Raw genomic sequence first — 16,173 nt, forward strand, 5'->3', positions numbered from 1 at the left:
TTTGCAGTGTTAAAAACAGTACGAGGAAGGTTAATTCCATTTTAAAATGTGGTCAAAATTAATTTTTATAAACGCTTAAAGGTGAAATATATATATATATATAATATATATAATATGCGCAAAGACTTTCTTACGCCGATTTTCCCCCCTAAAATTGGGCCTTGTCGTATTAAAAATCGTCCCATTTGATAGGAAAATTGTATCAGATATTGCTTAAGATTTCTAATACGCGATACCGTTGCAGGAATCGATATTAGAATCCAATTTTTGGACATCATCCTTAAAATATACCGCAACTACCTCGCGAAATTTCCAGGGGAAGAGGTAACAAATTTAAATGTTATTTTTGACACCGTACGGTTAATTTATGCGAAAAGTGCAATGTATTTATATATAATGTAATATATAATTCGTCACCAGGGATGAGGAGTCGATCCGCAGCGATACTGCATCACCCCTACGAGTGCTATATCCCGCATCTATAAGTGTATGGGTATTAGATACGACGCCAATATATATACATATATATATATATATATATATAATAAAAAGAATAAAATAAAAAAAGTCGGTAATTAGTTTTTATACATTTATATCAGTAGGTTTGATGGCAGACGGTTTGCAATTTGGTAAGGTACGAAGCGGAGTGCGAACGTTCAAATTGATTTTTTCCAGGGTGGCGACTAATACGTACTTCACCCTAGTTGAACGTCTGGACGGTAGATGGCGCTGGTAGGGGGAAATCGGCGCCACACTGCCAGTCTGCAGCAGACATTCCTGCTGTCTAGGCGAGGGTAAATTTTCTGATGCGTCATCACTCGCCGCCGACACCGTTCGGGTTGTGTACACCGACTACGCAGTTACGACCCCCGACTCCGTTCGGGTTGTTGCTAGTGTACAGAACGTGCGTACATTCGTATATCTACGGGCGGAAGTCGAGCCGCTGTTATTTTTTTCTTTTTTTTTAAATATCTTTTACTCTTTAAGAGCCGGAGGGATGATTTGTGTGACGTCTTCTCTGTAAGATACAGTTGCGTCTACCTGTTCATTCAGCCGTCGATGTTTTGCAGGACCACCCGGCGTTAGTTGCGCAATCTTCCACGGGGAAAAAATCGCCAATATTCCATGTTTTGTCGCCGCTTCTCTACAGACGTCAAAGAAAGATTCGCTCTTTCGTCGATGGCACAACGGGACTGGTAGGGGGTCCGCGATGGCTCCCTTCTCATTGGTCCGAACACGCTGACCACGCTTTGCCGACAGCCAATAGAAAGCGTAGAAGTTACGTCCGGTCGCAGTTTTTCCCAGAAGTTAAACGTTAGTAAAGAAATAATACAATTTGACTGAATGAAGTCGTCGAGTAGGGAGTTGTATCGTCATTCCTTCTCCTGTTAACTGGATGGTTTGTACCCCACTCTTAACAAGGTAAGCCGTTTCTCTTATGTTACTTTACTTTGAAAATTTTTAACTTATATACAGTGTTTTTCGTCTGTTTGTTTTGTGTGTGTATGTCTGTGTGTGCGAGTGTAACACCATTCATACCCAAGCTGCCTTTATCTACTTTGAAAGGAAAGATACTTCGTATGTCCCCCTTTCTACTTGTCGAAAGTGTGTTAAGTGCGAAACTGAAAGCAGCGGTTCGGTCGTTTCGGATACTCGACATACCGAATGCGTTACAGCTTTCTCGTGTTAGATAAGATAATATTTCACTAATTTCCAAACGCAACGACGTACTTAACGGATTTGAATCGAGTTTTTTATTTAATTTTTTCATTTTTTTGAAGTTTCACACCGTATTGTCGTCCTGTGTACGGCTGCCATTTTCGAAACGGTTACGAAGAAGAAGAAACCGAAAGTATTTTTTCCCCTTTTTTTTAATTGTTTTCTCATTTACTTTCTCTCTCTATCGATCGTACTTTCGATTTTGAACCGTGTAATACGTATTACGTTCATTGTATAAGTTAGAAAACTCGCGACGGAAATAGCGGATTCCGTTTGATAAGCGCATTCCTATCTTCTACCCCCGTTTTTTTTGATGTGTTTTGATGAACTTTTGACCGCGCCGATGACGTCAAGTTTAAATAATATTTACCATTGACGTATATCGGTTTATACCAACTATTGAAACAGGTAGAAACGTTATAGTTATGATGTGTAGTAAACACAACGTATACGATTCATTTTATGTTAATGAAGTTATTTAACATAACTTTTAAAGGTGTCTTCTCTGGTAAGATAATTGGTTTGTTGTTATTGTTATTCTCTTCTCTTGTTAGATCTTTCTTACTTAATTCCGGATTTTAAAGGTTATTAGTGGGAGGTCGACAGACCTTGAAGAATTTTAAATTTTTCACCACCACCTACGCTCGTTTTGAAATCCACTTTTGGTAAATAGGTCTAGTATTATTCTAGAGTAAAATTCAGCTCGCCTAAACCTCTGTTTTCGCTTCTTCCTACCGCCCCATTACGTCTGTTTCCATTGTACGGACCGAGACTATACTAAGATCGAAAATTTCAGAAATTTCGGTACAAGATATTGCTTTCTAATTTTAGAAACATTCAGTTAGTATTAGAAGGACAGTTTCTAATTATAGTAACCTGGTATTGGTGAAGGTTCACCATTTTAGTCGAAGAATCTCCGTAACGTCGATAGAACCTGGCTTATTTTATTCTACCGAAGCTACCTACAACCGATGTTCCCTCTAATTTTTTTTGTAGCTGAGCGGAACACGTACTTCTCTGAGCATATATATATATATATATATATATAATCTTATTTTTTCCTATAAAAATTAAAATAATTATAGAGTAGAGTAGTGTTTTAAAACATACTTCCATACAAAATATTATCTTTTGTCAATGATTTAATGTATTTAATCGAAATGTACGTAGTAATAATCATGTTGCAGACAAAGTGAGAAATAAGTAAACAACAATTCAAATCAGTGTGCATGCTCGCCTGCGCGGCACATAAATTCTCGTGCGCGGCAACAATTTGAGCATTGCGCAGCCGCGCAGCTTAGAGGGAACATTGCCTACAACCCAAATTTTTAAAGTCGGTTTTTTAATCGTAGAGAACGGAGTTTTTATTGTTAAAAATTGACTTGAAAAAAGTATTGTAAAATATTCACGGCAGTAAGGTTATAGTTATCGTGTACGAGGCATTATTTATTATTTTCTAAAGCCATATATATTAATAATATAGGTACGTGAGTGCGTGCGTGTGTGTGTGAGACACTTTCGGTGTTTTTAGAAAGGAAACATAATAGGATGTTTCTCATTGAAGTTGGCTTCCTTACTTGTAGGAAACCTAATACAGCTTCTACCGTCTTACGTCGAAGTCGGAGGTATTCCCCCTGTTCCGTAGAGACGCGATGCAGACAGTTAATGTGACGTCACGAATCGATACACCATCCGGGTCACCGGCGCGAGGTGGAAGACTCCAAGTTTCCGTTATTGCAGGAACAATCCGTCGCCGTCGGAAGATTTTTGTATGGATACGGTAGCAGAGGCAAAAGAAAAAGAGGATTATCGGTCGGAAGACGTTGGCGGTGAATACCTGGAATGTGCTTCTGACTCACTTCGCTACATACTCCTCCACCCACCATTGGGGAATGCCCGAAGTTCTCACGTGCTGCATCAGGTGCTTGTGACTGGGCTGTCGAAGTCAGGTACCTGAAGTAGTGCGCGGAGAAATTCGGGTCTGTGACCACCTTTCCTTCTCCGAATTCCGCTTTGTCGGGGTGAGTATTAACTAGATATTTTCCACGTTACAATGCGAAATTCGATACCTATTTTTATGCAATTACTAAAATAATTGATTTAATATACGTAGTGTATTTTTTAATAATCTTTGATTTTTATATAAGTCTCTCGAGCTTTAATTTCTCTTAAATCCCCTCCTTTGGTGAAATATTGCCGTAAAGATTTTTTTTAGACGAATCCCCTTTCTTACAAACTCGATCGAACGATCGAAATTCTGTTAAACGAATATAGTTTAATCGCCTGTTAATAGTGGTTATTTAAGGGAGACGACCGTTTAAGAGAAGAATAAGGAAAGAAAAAACAGCGAGTGGTGCGGATTATATTCGCATCATCCCCGTTATTCGGTTACACAGGCGGCCGCCGATATACACAAACAGAAAGTCTGACGGGACATAAATAAACGTTTGAGGTGTGGCATTGCCTGTCTGGGTCTCACAACCCGAGTCTAACCTGAATACTGTACTTGTACCGTCCTCTGACTCATACACCCCGACACACGTCATTTGCGAGTGCCCACGCGTTTGTTGCGTGTTTCCGGGACACTTTGGGTTGCGTGTCGACTCGCGACGCCAGCCAGTCACCATCGGGACAGAAGCGATTCGTGTCTTTGTGCTTGTTCTTCTTAACCAGGTGTTCCGTTTTGAGGGATGTGCGGCGGTGAGTCTTTTATCTGCCTATCTGGCAGAAATCTTAGAGTAATCGCGGATTATCGAACTAATATAACCTTCTCGAGGTTTCTCCCCCCTTCCAGTGCGATTCATTCTTCTCTTTCGAGGGGGGTAACGACACGATGTTGTCCCAATTTTCCGGCGTCGGATGTTGCAATTGTTCGAAGTGTTGCGCACGTCAGAGAAGACGTGAACCCGGCGAATAATGAGGCAATTTAAAAACTATAAATCATGACAAGTAATAAATATTCATTGATAATTTTTGCTAATTACTTTTTATGGGAGTGCTCGGCGGTTTGACCCTTATTATTATTATTATTATTCTTTTGGAGGAATCGTGGTCGTATCTTTTTGGTTGTTGGAAATCCGGCTTTTATGTGTCGAATTTTGGAGGTTCGAGTGGATAAAATCGATTAAAATCCTTCGCAGATTTGTCAAAATGGATACGTCGACTCGTTAAACCGTAACTAGGGATTTTGGGGTTTTCGGGGTGTGTTTTATTGCCGGTTCCTTCTGTTAGCCATCTCCAAGCGAAATTAATGCGATGATAGAACCGGGTTGAAGAATTTAGTACTCTGAATGTTCACGAAGGTGATATGTCTGTTAACCGGAAATCCGGATGTCGGGCATTATCTACTTTTAGACAATAGATCACAGTTTCTTATAAGAAATTGCTCAGAGCTATTCTGGAATTGTGGCCTATATAGCGAGTCAGATCCTGTCTTGTGTACACTGTCCAGACCAGACATTCCCAACAGTCTAGCTGCAGTTCTATTACTGCGGTGTCATTGACCGCTAGTGTGTCGGGTTACCGTACTCGCACCGAATATCTGGAGTTGTTGCTGCGGCAGTAACGTCTTACAATGTCTGAATGACAGTGCGTCGGGATTTAGCACGCTAAAACGTCCGTAAAAAACGCGGAGTCGGCACGAGACAATTTAAAACCCCCGTATAAAATGTGTATTTATAAAACTCTCGTTGTACCTATTGTGCCTGACCCACTAGCAAAGTGGCAGCTCAAAATCTCCTCTTTTTTTTTTCTTTTCTTTTTTTTTCTTTTCTTTTTACCCGCATTTATCCGCATGTAGGGGGAAAAACAGGTGTTCTCGAGTACAGAAATGCGCCGGTTCCTCTCTAACCTTTTTCAAGGTCACCGACCAGTCTGTTATGATTGGTTTTAAATAGGCACGTGCTAAAGCCGGATGTCGGAGGGTACCACTTCCGGTCGGTTGCCCCATTAAAGGCAGCTGCGTTGGGATGACGTCAACCAACACGTGCGAACTCGTGTTAGAACAATTTGGAGGAAGGGGAGGAGGGGAATAAAGAATCAGGGGAAAAAAACGGGGACGTCTCCGAAGGCTATAACCAAATCTTCACCCGATTGCACACAACAGGTGTTCGCGTGGCACTGCCAATTTCTTCTCCTCCTCTCCGAAAGAGGGGTGTAAATTATCCGGCAGAATACCCCCACAGGTTAGGTTGCGTCTGTGGCTTTCACTTCTTCCGATAAATATACCTGTTTGATTGCCTCCCCCGTCTGTCTGGGAAGTTTCCTCCTCTCGATCCTACCTGTCTGTCCCAACGATGAATGGAGAGATTAGATAGCTTTTTATAACTCTAATAACTTATTCTATTTATAGCTCATCATTTCTAGAGCGGTAGAGGCGCCGTTCCACGCTTTAATTCTCCTCCCCCCTTTGATAGGGAGATTCGTGGGTTTCGGCACGTCACAGAGACGAAACTACATAATAGTCCGTCTGATTGTCTGTGCGGTTCGGTATGATTGTCACCTTCGCCCGCCACCAGTTCTTTGTACTTCATTAGGTGCTCTGGTGTGTGGGATCCAGGCATCTCATGGAGTGCAAATGATAGGTGGTTGATTTACAACGTTGGATTATCGATCAAATTTGCATCTTACTCGTTAGTACCGACCGCATTACCCGCTGTCTAATGCATGATACAATAGTGTAGAAGTAGATCTCGGTCGGATGCAAAAAGACGTTGAGTGCCCTTAATAATAGGGAATTTCCAACGCGTTATTAACTAAATATTTATATATATACATATATATATTTCGTACTTCATTTTCTCTTTACGCCAGTAAGTAAAATTTATTTTTAAGGTTACATTTTTTCTCGCCTATTAAGTGAGATTTTTCGTAGTCTTACTACAAAGCAGCTTATGTAAATCTAGCGTACTGCGTGTGTATGTGTATATATATATATAATCATGTTTATAAAATACAAAATTAAATTTTCTTACTTAATAATGTGGTTTTTCTGAGCAATTTCTTATCGCGTTACTCTCGCTTGGTGGTACTCACGTGGTGACAGTTTTATACCCTTCAACTGATGGTTTTCTATCACGATGCTTGCCTCTGAGGCTCGTTTTGGTAGTTTTGTTCTTCGATATCGTCGTCAGTGGATTTGTACAGTACCTGCACACAAACCTTACTAATTTAGGGGGGAAAGGAGGTTTCTATAAATATTCTACACAGCGTAACGCTACTTTCAACTGTAATAAATTAAAAAGGATCGTTAATGCCTTGCGATTACGATTGGCCGTTTCGAAAGGACTTTCGAATTGACCGAATCTAAAAGTCCTCAAGATTGTCTTTCATTCACTCTGTGACGTCCTTGACTTCATCCCACGATACTAGAGAATATTAATTTAGTCTCCGTCTACGTAGAATTTTTAAACAAATCTTCGTGTGCCATTTAGACATTACGTGTTCGACTAATGATAAACGTAGACAAGTATAGACTCTTCTTTAGTCATAGTAGCAGGAATTCTTTGTTTTTTTTTCTTTTATAAGTGATGTAAATCTACGTGCGACAAGGTCGTATTTAATCACGTGATCGAAATATCGATATTATAAAACTATTTTTATACTAGATGGTGTCATAAGGTCACCGAATCTGTAATCCTCGAATATGTTATTGTATATATAATGTCATGACTGATTTACATGTATTTTGGAAAGGGGAACACGACTAGTTCGTTGCCACATGGGTTTCAACATTCGCAGAAAGAGGTTGTGCAACGTTGAGTCATTCCTCGAAATTTTCTCATGAAAATAGTGATTGCTCGGAAAAAAAGTACACTTTTAACATCTTTTATGACCTTCTGTAGGAGGAATTCTAATTGTATAAATATATCTTTTGTTCGAGTTATTTTACCAAAAACAAAAAAAAAATTTAATTTAAAAAGAGAACCAAACTTTGAAAGATTTTTCTGAATATCTTTGTAAATATGTGGTTTTAGAAGTGGCACAATTAATTTATTATATACAATGAGAAAGTCATATACAATTCTCGAAAGGCTTGTAGGTTGTGCGGTTTTTATAACTGGATTTCACAAACTTGTTTACTTTTTTGGTGAAGACTTTTATTATTAATTTCAAGCTAATTGCGTTAAGTAATAAAATATTGCAGGTGTTTTTACAAATAAATAAACTTTGCACACCCCGAGACTCCCTTGAACTATAAATGCCAAATTGACTAATGTTAGCTCTGGATGACTTAAATAATCGGAATGTTGTCATAAATTGTGTTTAAGCTCTCGACTTTTAACTGGAAACGAGTCATACGTCGATGTAGCACCTGATAAGAAGTTAAGAAACAAACCGCTTGTTTGACAATATAAATAGACAGTTTGAAGTAAAATGAGATTTAAAATGGGTCTTTTTACTTATCTTTTGTGTATTATATTCGTGTTTCTTCTGCTTTCTACATTTATATTTCCGAATTAAACACGTTAAAATCTATTGTCTAAGTTCATCCTTACACATAAATTAACCTGTATCTAAAGTAGATTGTAATATTAAATAATTTTAAAGATTTCTTTCCGGGGTTGTACCTTTTCGGACTGGCCAAACCAGAAACAGTTTTCTTTAATTGGTCTTCTAAAATAGTTTAAGTAAACGGCAGTTGGTGATGTAAGGAATTCAATTTATGTGAGGTGTGAAATATCGTCCCACAAATTTTCGGAAGCGGGTGGCGATGTGGGTGCCGAAGAGAAGCATTCCTGCCAAATTCTTTAGCCTACCTACAAACTGTTCTTTCTCTACTTCGCCCACATAAATAATGCGGGCGATTTACATAACGAGTCATCGCTGGTATCATCCGAAGGTCGTACAGTAGGCTCCACTTAATACAATAAATTGCAACTCAATTTGTCATTCGCATGTTTGAGAATACGATCCTTGTCTCCTCCCCCACTTACTCGTTTTAAAGGCGGTACAACATCATAAATATTAATGCGTGTTTGGTAATTAATAAACTGTTTATGGACGATTTTAAAGTTTCCTTTATCGTAATCACTATTGCTCAGTTTGTTTTTAATGTTGGTGAACTCTGTTTACAGGGAATAGGAGTAATTTTACCGCAAAAAAAATTCCATACATTTACTTTCTTTTTCTTTTTAAGACATGTACCGCTTTTCTTCAGTAGATTCTTGTTCCTCCGAGTCTTCGGTGAAGTTTTCAATTTTTAAAAGAACAGTGCCAACTAGCTTTCTTTTAATCACTTGCATGGAACTTTAAAGATCCATTAACATTGAAGGGCACTCTACTACCGACAACTTTTGTAATGTTGGAAGTGAATCCCTGTTTACATCATGAAAGCAATGAAAAGATTTCTCTAGCAATAGATTTCTTAAAGTTAAACATGTTTTTAAAACTGGTACAAGCTGGAGATTTAGAATAGTAATTAAAATTGGGAAGAGATTTTTTTCTTCTCCGATAATTTTTGTCAGAATGGAAGCCTTTTTAGAATTAGTGAAGAGCAAGAAGCTACGATCAGACCTAATTACAGTGGATAGGGCCATTTGCTTCTGGTTTTTTATTTACTCTGTCATTATTCCCTATGGCGACCGTCCGGAATGATTGAGAAAGTGAACAAATAAGGAACTCTGGCAGTCGTTTGCGCTCCTCCTCGCCAATCTGCCCCAGTAACTTCTTTCTCTAATACCTCAGATCGCCAACTGAAGATATTATTGCGACGGAAACAGAAAAACGTGAGACAGGAAAAGTGTTGAAGTGCAAAAGGTTTTTCCAAGCTTCGATTCATGAGTTCAAAAGACTATCTCTTAGTAGAGCTAACTAAGCAAGGATAGACAAGAAAATTACACGTTTTGGGTCCTACTGTCGTGTAGACCTTGAACACAACAGGAAGTTCCGGTTTTTCTGCCAGACTTTTGGATATCCGGTTGTTTGATTTGATATGTTGCATCGTATTGGACACCCGTACCCCGCGCAATAGGGGATCGCGCAAAAGGTCAAGATCCTTCTTGTCTACCTCGCTTGAGCTTATTCCAGTCACCTACTGAGATGCCATAAAAATACTTAAATCCTTTCGCTCGACCTCACTAACTGCGTAGCTTTATTAGTCCTTGCTTTATCCTTGAGGATGCGTCAAAACAAGCTACATATTCGCGGATATTCAAAACTACAAACACGTTCTCCGAAAACGCCAACTTTTCTAATTTAGGAATTTCTAATTAGTTTAGCGTTGTGTTTGGTTCCTAGAACCCCGTGCATTCGGGCAACGAGCACTTTTAATGCCGTTTAATCGTAAAATGGCATTTTACACCGAACATTATTCTCCTCTTAAGACGTCTTACCATTTAAATTGGCAACTACACTATCCGACCTCGTTATAACGACTCGTGATTAGAAAATGCGTTAAAAGAAAAATCTTTTCTAACCCTACCAAATATATGCAAAATTACATTCAAACTTAGAAACACTACTTTCTCTACTTCCATGCATTTTTCATAGGCAAAAATTTTATATAAGTTATGTAAAAATTCATAATGCAGTATGCAAAACGGTAACAGAGAATTGGTTTATATTAACTACACCCCCTATTTAATGTTTTTTGTGCGGGATTTGCATGCGAATAAATTCGTGCGTGGCATTAATTTGCTTGATACGTCTCATACCAATAGAAATTTTGGAAAGAAAGAAAGAGACACAAATTTTCTTTGTATGACGATAATGTACTCATCTCTTTGCCATCTGGAAAGTTTCCAGTTTCCATCGGAATCTCTCCATTCACTTGTAAAAGTAAAGGACGATGCCACCTTGTTATCGATCTTTTGCCATTCCACCCAAGAATTTAATTTACACATTTTGAATAAATATACGTTTACGCTTCCATTTATCAGTGTAAATATCTGTTGAATAGCAATTCCGCAACTTTAGTCTCTTGTATAATAATTATCCTTTAATATGTTTAAAGTTTATTCCATTCAATTTAACTTATAAAAATTTCTCTCTGTTCTTGTTATAGTAGCGTGGTTCCTACATTGGTACTAATGTAATAATAAAGAACAGAAATTTGTTCTATTTTCTAATATTTTTCGTTTAATTAATATAAAAACAAGAAAGTTTTTACGTGTAAATGAGATCAAACTTTAATTTATAAGAATTTACTTAATAAAAAGAGTAATTAACCAATAGAAACATCGCAGTTCATTATTAGCTCCGCCCGAATTAATAAATAATCCAATTAAGTATATACATATAATTAATCCCCACCCATTTCTTGCTTCGGTTCCTTTGATGATGATTATTTATAATTAAAAAATATATGTTTATATATACGTGTAGGCTATATTGTGCGGAGTTTTTGTAAGAAAAAATGTTATTTATTAGTTAATAAAGAAGCGTTAAAAGTTTTATCGACATAAATAACATTTTACGATAATTACGTTGTTTGAGCTTTGAACAATGAGAATTTATACGAGAAATGGCTTATTTTAAAAAAATAATAAATTTCTTAATTAGTTAGAAAAAGTAATAATAATGTTTATTATTATTTTTTTATAAACTTAAGTTAATTAATTTTCATATTTTTGTATAAATTTTTTAGTAAATTTGGAAAATACGTTTTAAAAAAATTACGTTTAAAAAAAAAGATGCATAAGAAGGCGGAGTTTATATTAAGTTATATTCGAATAGACCAATAAAATGCGTTATTGATGTATTCGAAAAAAACGAACCAATAAATGTTTAGAACAATAAACAAATGAAAAAATTGTTCTAAATTTGTATTGGTTAATACTTTTTTTAATTTTAAGAAATTAAGCATCTGATTGGTTTCTTTAGGTTAATTTAAAAATTAAACTGAAATCTTATGTTTAAAAAAAAATTTAAATAAAGAATTTTTGGGTAAAATTTTTAAATTATAATAATAATAATAAAATTAAATTATTTAGAAAATTTTTTAAAAAAAATTGTTTACAGAGGAAAATTTTTAAATATAAAGTTAAAAAATTCTTCGCATAATTTAAATAGTTTTATAATTTATTCATTAATTTTCTGTTTAGTTATTACGAAGTTAACACATAATTTAATAAATTTATAAATAAATAAATGTCATAATTTCTATATAAAACAGTCAAGCAAGCGTTACGTTTCACATATTTCATATACATATTTATAAATATATTAAAACTATTTTAAATTAACTTGTTTATAATTCTTAAATTATTTAACCGGATAAAGTTTTAACAATATTTAAGTAACCTTTACCTACTAAACATAAATCTCTCTCATAGAATAGTAAATAACATACAAGTATTTAATTAAAATTTAAAAAATGTGTTACAAACGAGATCATATCCTTGTTTTACTTTGGACTTTATTTAGTTGGATAGTTTGTTTACATATGATACACAGGTCTCATAATTTGTAACGATTGAACAATAAAGAGCGTTCAACAAACACACTAAATCAGATTATTCAATGAAATTCTATTCTACTTGAGTAGATAAGCATAAATCGAATCTATCGATTCGAATTCTTGAATATTTACTGCAGATGATGATAGTAAATTGCTATAAAGTCTTCATTTTCGTCGTAATTATGTAGACTAGTCCGTGTTAAGGGTTTTGTCTACGTCTATCTTTAGCGCCAACAATTCTAGTGTAGTCGAGTGACAGAAATTATCGTGTAACAATTTGTTCGTAATTCGTTTATTTTGCTACAGCAGACGTGCAATGAGTTACTACAATTGTCCACATTGCTCTTCGGTAAAATTCTCTACAAAAAAAAAAAAATTGGTGTAATGTATAAATATATTAGTCAAATTTGCTAAAACAATAACGTCAAATGTGATGAGACGAATTGCGATTAATTTAATAAAAATTCTCATAAATTACGTATTTTAAAATCATTTTTCTGATGTAAAATTATGCTTAGAACGATCCAAAAGTAGCGATTTATATTTGTTTTGCGGTCTAGATATGTAAAATTAAAAAAAAAAAAAAAGTAATAAGTAAAATTCCATCATATAAAAAGAAATTAAGTCTAAAATATAATTTAGTAAGCAGTATTTAAATTTTGTATAGATGCAAATAGGAATGCGAATGAGAGTTATCGTAATAGAAACATAAAATAGCGCTTTAGGACTATAAGATGACTTGATATAACAGATAGTCTGTTCATTAATCAACATGCTACCTAAGTTGATGAATCAAATAAGATATACGCGATAATCATATTAAACTAGATTAAAATTCTACAGATTAAGCTTACATTTTAATTAATTGTATTTTTTTCTTAGATAAGGTGGTTCTACTAATAGTTTCTACACACACGCATGTACTGTACAAACAGACGTACACAACACACATACGACTTTTTTTTAAACCTTAATTCTTTTCTTTCCTTTCAGTATAACTTTTTATTAAAGTTTTTTATAAATGTTTTTTAGGTTGGGCCTCTTACTGGATCACCTTCAGAAATTAGAAAGTTACACTTTCCAATATCATCTATAAAAAAAAAAGTATTAGAAAATTAATTTTATTTAAATTGGATAGAAAATGATTGTTTATTAATTTAATATTTACTTTTTTTAAAATAAAAATAACTGTAAATTAACATTATAATTTTTATCGGTTATGAAATATGTATGATTAAATTTTACATAATTTTTTACGTATGTATTAAATATTCTGATATTTAAGAAAAATATATTTATCTACAAATGTATTAAAAATGTATTTAATATAAAACTGAATAAAAATTGTTTAAATTATTCATATTTTTGTCTGTCTTTTAATACTTTTCTAATTTATTCATTTATTTTATTTTTTATGGGTTTACATATATTTTCTGTCAAATGTAGTATACAGTAGAGCGTCGAAAAGTGGAACCAATTGGGGACTGGGGTCCTTCCAGTTAATGATTTGTTCCAGTTTCCGACTTTGTACGAAAAAATACATTAACCTGTCCGATGTTCAAATTTTTCTCCGTTGCGTATCGCTTCCTGTTGAATTTTTCTCCGTTGCGTGTCGCTTCGTGTTGAATTTTCGTCGATTTTAAGCCTAACGAAAATTTTTATAATCATCGAGGCTATCGTATCGTTAAAAATTATTTCTGCATTTTGTACAAACAAAATAAATATATTAAAGAGTATAAAAAAACATGAAAATTATACTTTAGAAGTAAATTTAGTATCAAAAACATTCGATTCAGCACGACACAGTCCGACTGAAAATCGTTCCACTTTTCGGCCATTCCACTTACCGACGTTCCACTTATCGACGCTCTACTGTATACAGAAGGAGATTATAACAGTCACTTTCTATCGTTTAAAGATACAAAGTTAAATATTAAAATTTTATATAAAGCTATTAATAAATGATGTGTTTATGTAATCATTAAGAGCTTATTAGAATATGTAACACTAGTTCCTTTACTACGTTAAGATAAATAATTATAATTACCGCTTCCATCTTTTATTAGTCTGGCGCAAAAAACAGTAGAAGAAAAAAAAACTATCTCGTATAAAATAATTAAGAAGTTTATGTAAGATAATCGCGTAACAAAATTACACAAGATACCGTAATTTAATTTAATCGAAACGAATATTTTCGTATACAAAAATGTGTATCGTCCAATATATGTCAACAGTTTTGTTATTTATTTATTTTTTATCTTTATCGTGCAACTACTTCAAGAAAATCTATTCTCTTTATGCCTTTGAATGTTCTTTTTTCCCAGAGAAATACTGTTTGTGTGTGTTTGTAATGGCGAATATTCCTCCTACAGTTCTTTTGTAGGAGATAATACCTACGACAAAATCGTGTTGTTTATCCTCAAGGTTTTCACAAACTTGTGTAAGAGGCGTTACGGACTGGCCTATGATATTTGCCACATAGAAATACACCTACAAAAATCCCGATTTAATAAAAACTGTCCAAAAAAAAAGGGGGTTCAATTTTATTAATTTTTATGAAGATGTCGGTTATATTTCTAGTTTATATAACGCTAAAAAAAAAATATTTGTTAAAAATGATCCAGTTTAAGTGGCGATAATGTATTTGTTCTGGAATAGATTCTAAACTAAAATGTTCCAGATAATTTTTTTTTTTAACTTGGCGAGACTAGTTAGAATTTTGAGACAATTTACTTGCCAAAATAACGTATAAATTTGTATTATTTTTCTTATTCGTTAACTTTAAATATCCTCTAAATTAATAATTTAATAGAAATTTATTTGTGTGTAGAAAGCAATAAAAAAAAAAGAGGCTGTTTTGAGTTAACTCCTGTAGCTTTCATTACGCATCGTTTATTACTATTGGGCCAGTGAGACGATTATTTTTATGTATCATTTATCATCAAGATGATTATTAGACTAAAAACGTCATACATAATTTTTTAGTGTCGAAAAACGATAGTTATTCGTCGGAGTCACGTGACGAAGCGGAAATCTAACGAATTTTCCGTCCTTTGTGATTAAAGAAAAATACAATTCGCGTGTTATTAGAATGATAAATTATTATTATTATTAAACGATTTACTTTAGGAACCGAGACTCGTTAATCGATTATCTCGGGGTCTCTACTTGGATAGGTGAAGAGGCTGAAGCAATTAAGGAGCCTAGGCCTTGACTGATAATCGACACACACACACACACACACACAAAAAAAATAATAATAATAAAATAAAGAAAACAAACGTCGATAAGATTTTCTTATTCCCTAACCTTAAGCTGATCCTAATGTCTAATTTGTATCCAGTTTTTATGTTTGACAACAGAAATTTCCTATCTCATAAGTCAAAATTCTAGTCGAGTTCTTAAAAGAAGTGGTTTCCTAATTCATAATTTCGTATTTTTAATCCCAAATTAAGGTTATTTCTGGCTCAAAATTGAGATTTTGACTTTCCTTTCTGGTTTATCACGAAGATCCGTTTTTAAATTTTAAGTTTATTTAAGAGTCGCCTATTCGAGAATTTTGGAATTTTGATCAAGAGAAGACACACGCTCGTGCAAAATTAATAATAATATTTTGTTCTTCAAAAAAGAATTTACGGAAATTTTAATTTGTTAGATCCTTGATATTGAATTAAAAGATTCATTTGCAATTAAAATCAATTAAGCGGACGGGAATTCCGGAATTAAATGAGAATTTCAATTTCGAAATGTTGTTTTCCTGGTTCCAAATTAAGATCATTTTCTTTTGTCTCGAAGGTAGAACGTGGATTTTTCTACTTTGTAATGATTATTATTATTATTTTTTTTTAAATCGAATTTTTCTAGAATTAAATCTAGAAATTTTCTAGAATCATCATCGGCGTAAAATTAAAATTTACGATAGAAAAAAAATTTTGCAGATTCCTTCTTCAAATAAATTGGAAATCTCTGTAACTATTATAGCTTTACAGAATTAATTAATTAGTGTTTTTGAGATTCCAAATTTCAAAATTATGTCATTGAGAGTTGTTTTATAG

General features: G+C 34.2%; 1 long non-coding RNA gene across 2 annotated transcripts; it reads left to right on the forward strand.

Moving 5' to 3' along the window:
- The first annotated feature begins 548 nt into the window (after positions 1-548).
- Positions 549-13,277, forward strand: LOC136984758 (uncharacterized). Of its 2 annotated transcripts, none has more exons than XR_010882237.1 (3): positions 549-1,422; positions 3,303-3,740; positions 6,071-6,239. It is a non-coding gene; the product is annotated as an uncharacterized lncRNA (long non-coding RNA). The 2 variants fall into 2 exon arrangements; XR_010882236.1 differs by lacking the exon at positions 6,071-6,239 and adding an exon at positions 13,151-13,277 and having other exon boundaries at positions 551-1,422.
- Positions 13,278-16,173: the final 2,896 nt, after the last annotated feature.

This window comes from Centruroides vittatus, unplaced genomic scaffold (assembly GCF_030686945.1).
Source record: "Centruroides vittatus isolate TY-2023 unplaced genomic scaffold, ASM3068694v2 contig_927, whole genome shotgun sequence".
In the NCBI taxonomy this organism is placed as follows: domain Eukaryota; kingdom Metazoa; phylum Arthropoda; class Arachnida; order Scorpiones; family Buthidae; genus Centruroides; species Centruroides vittatus.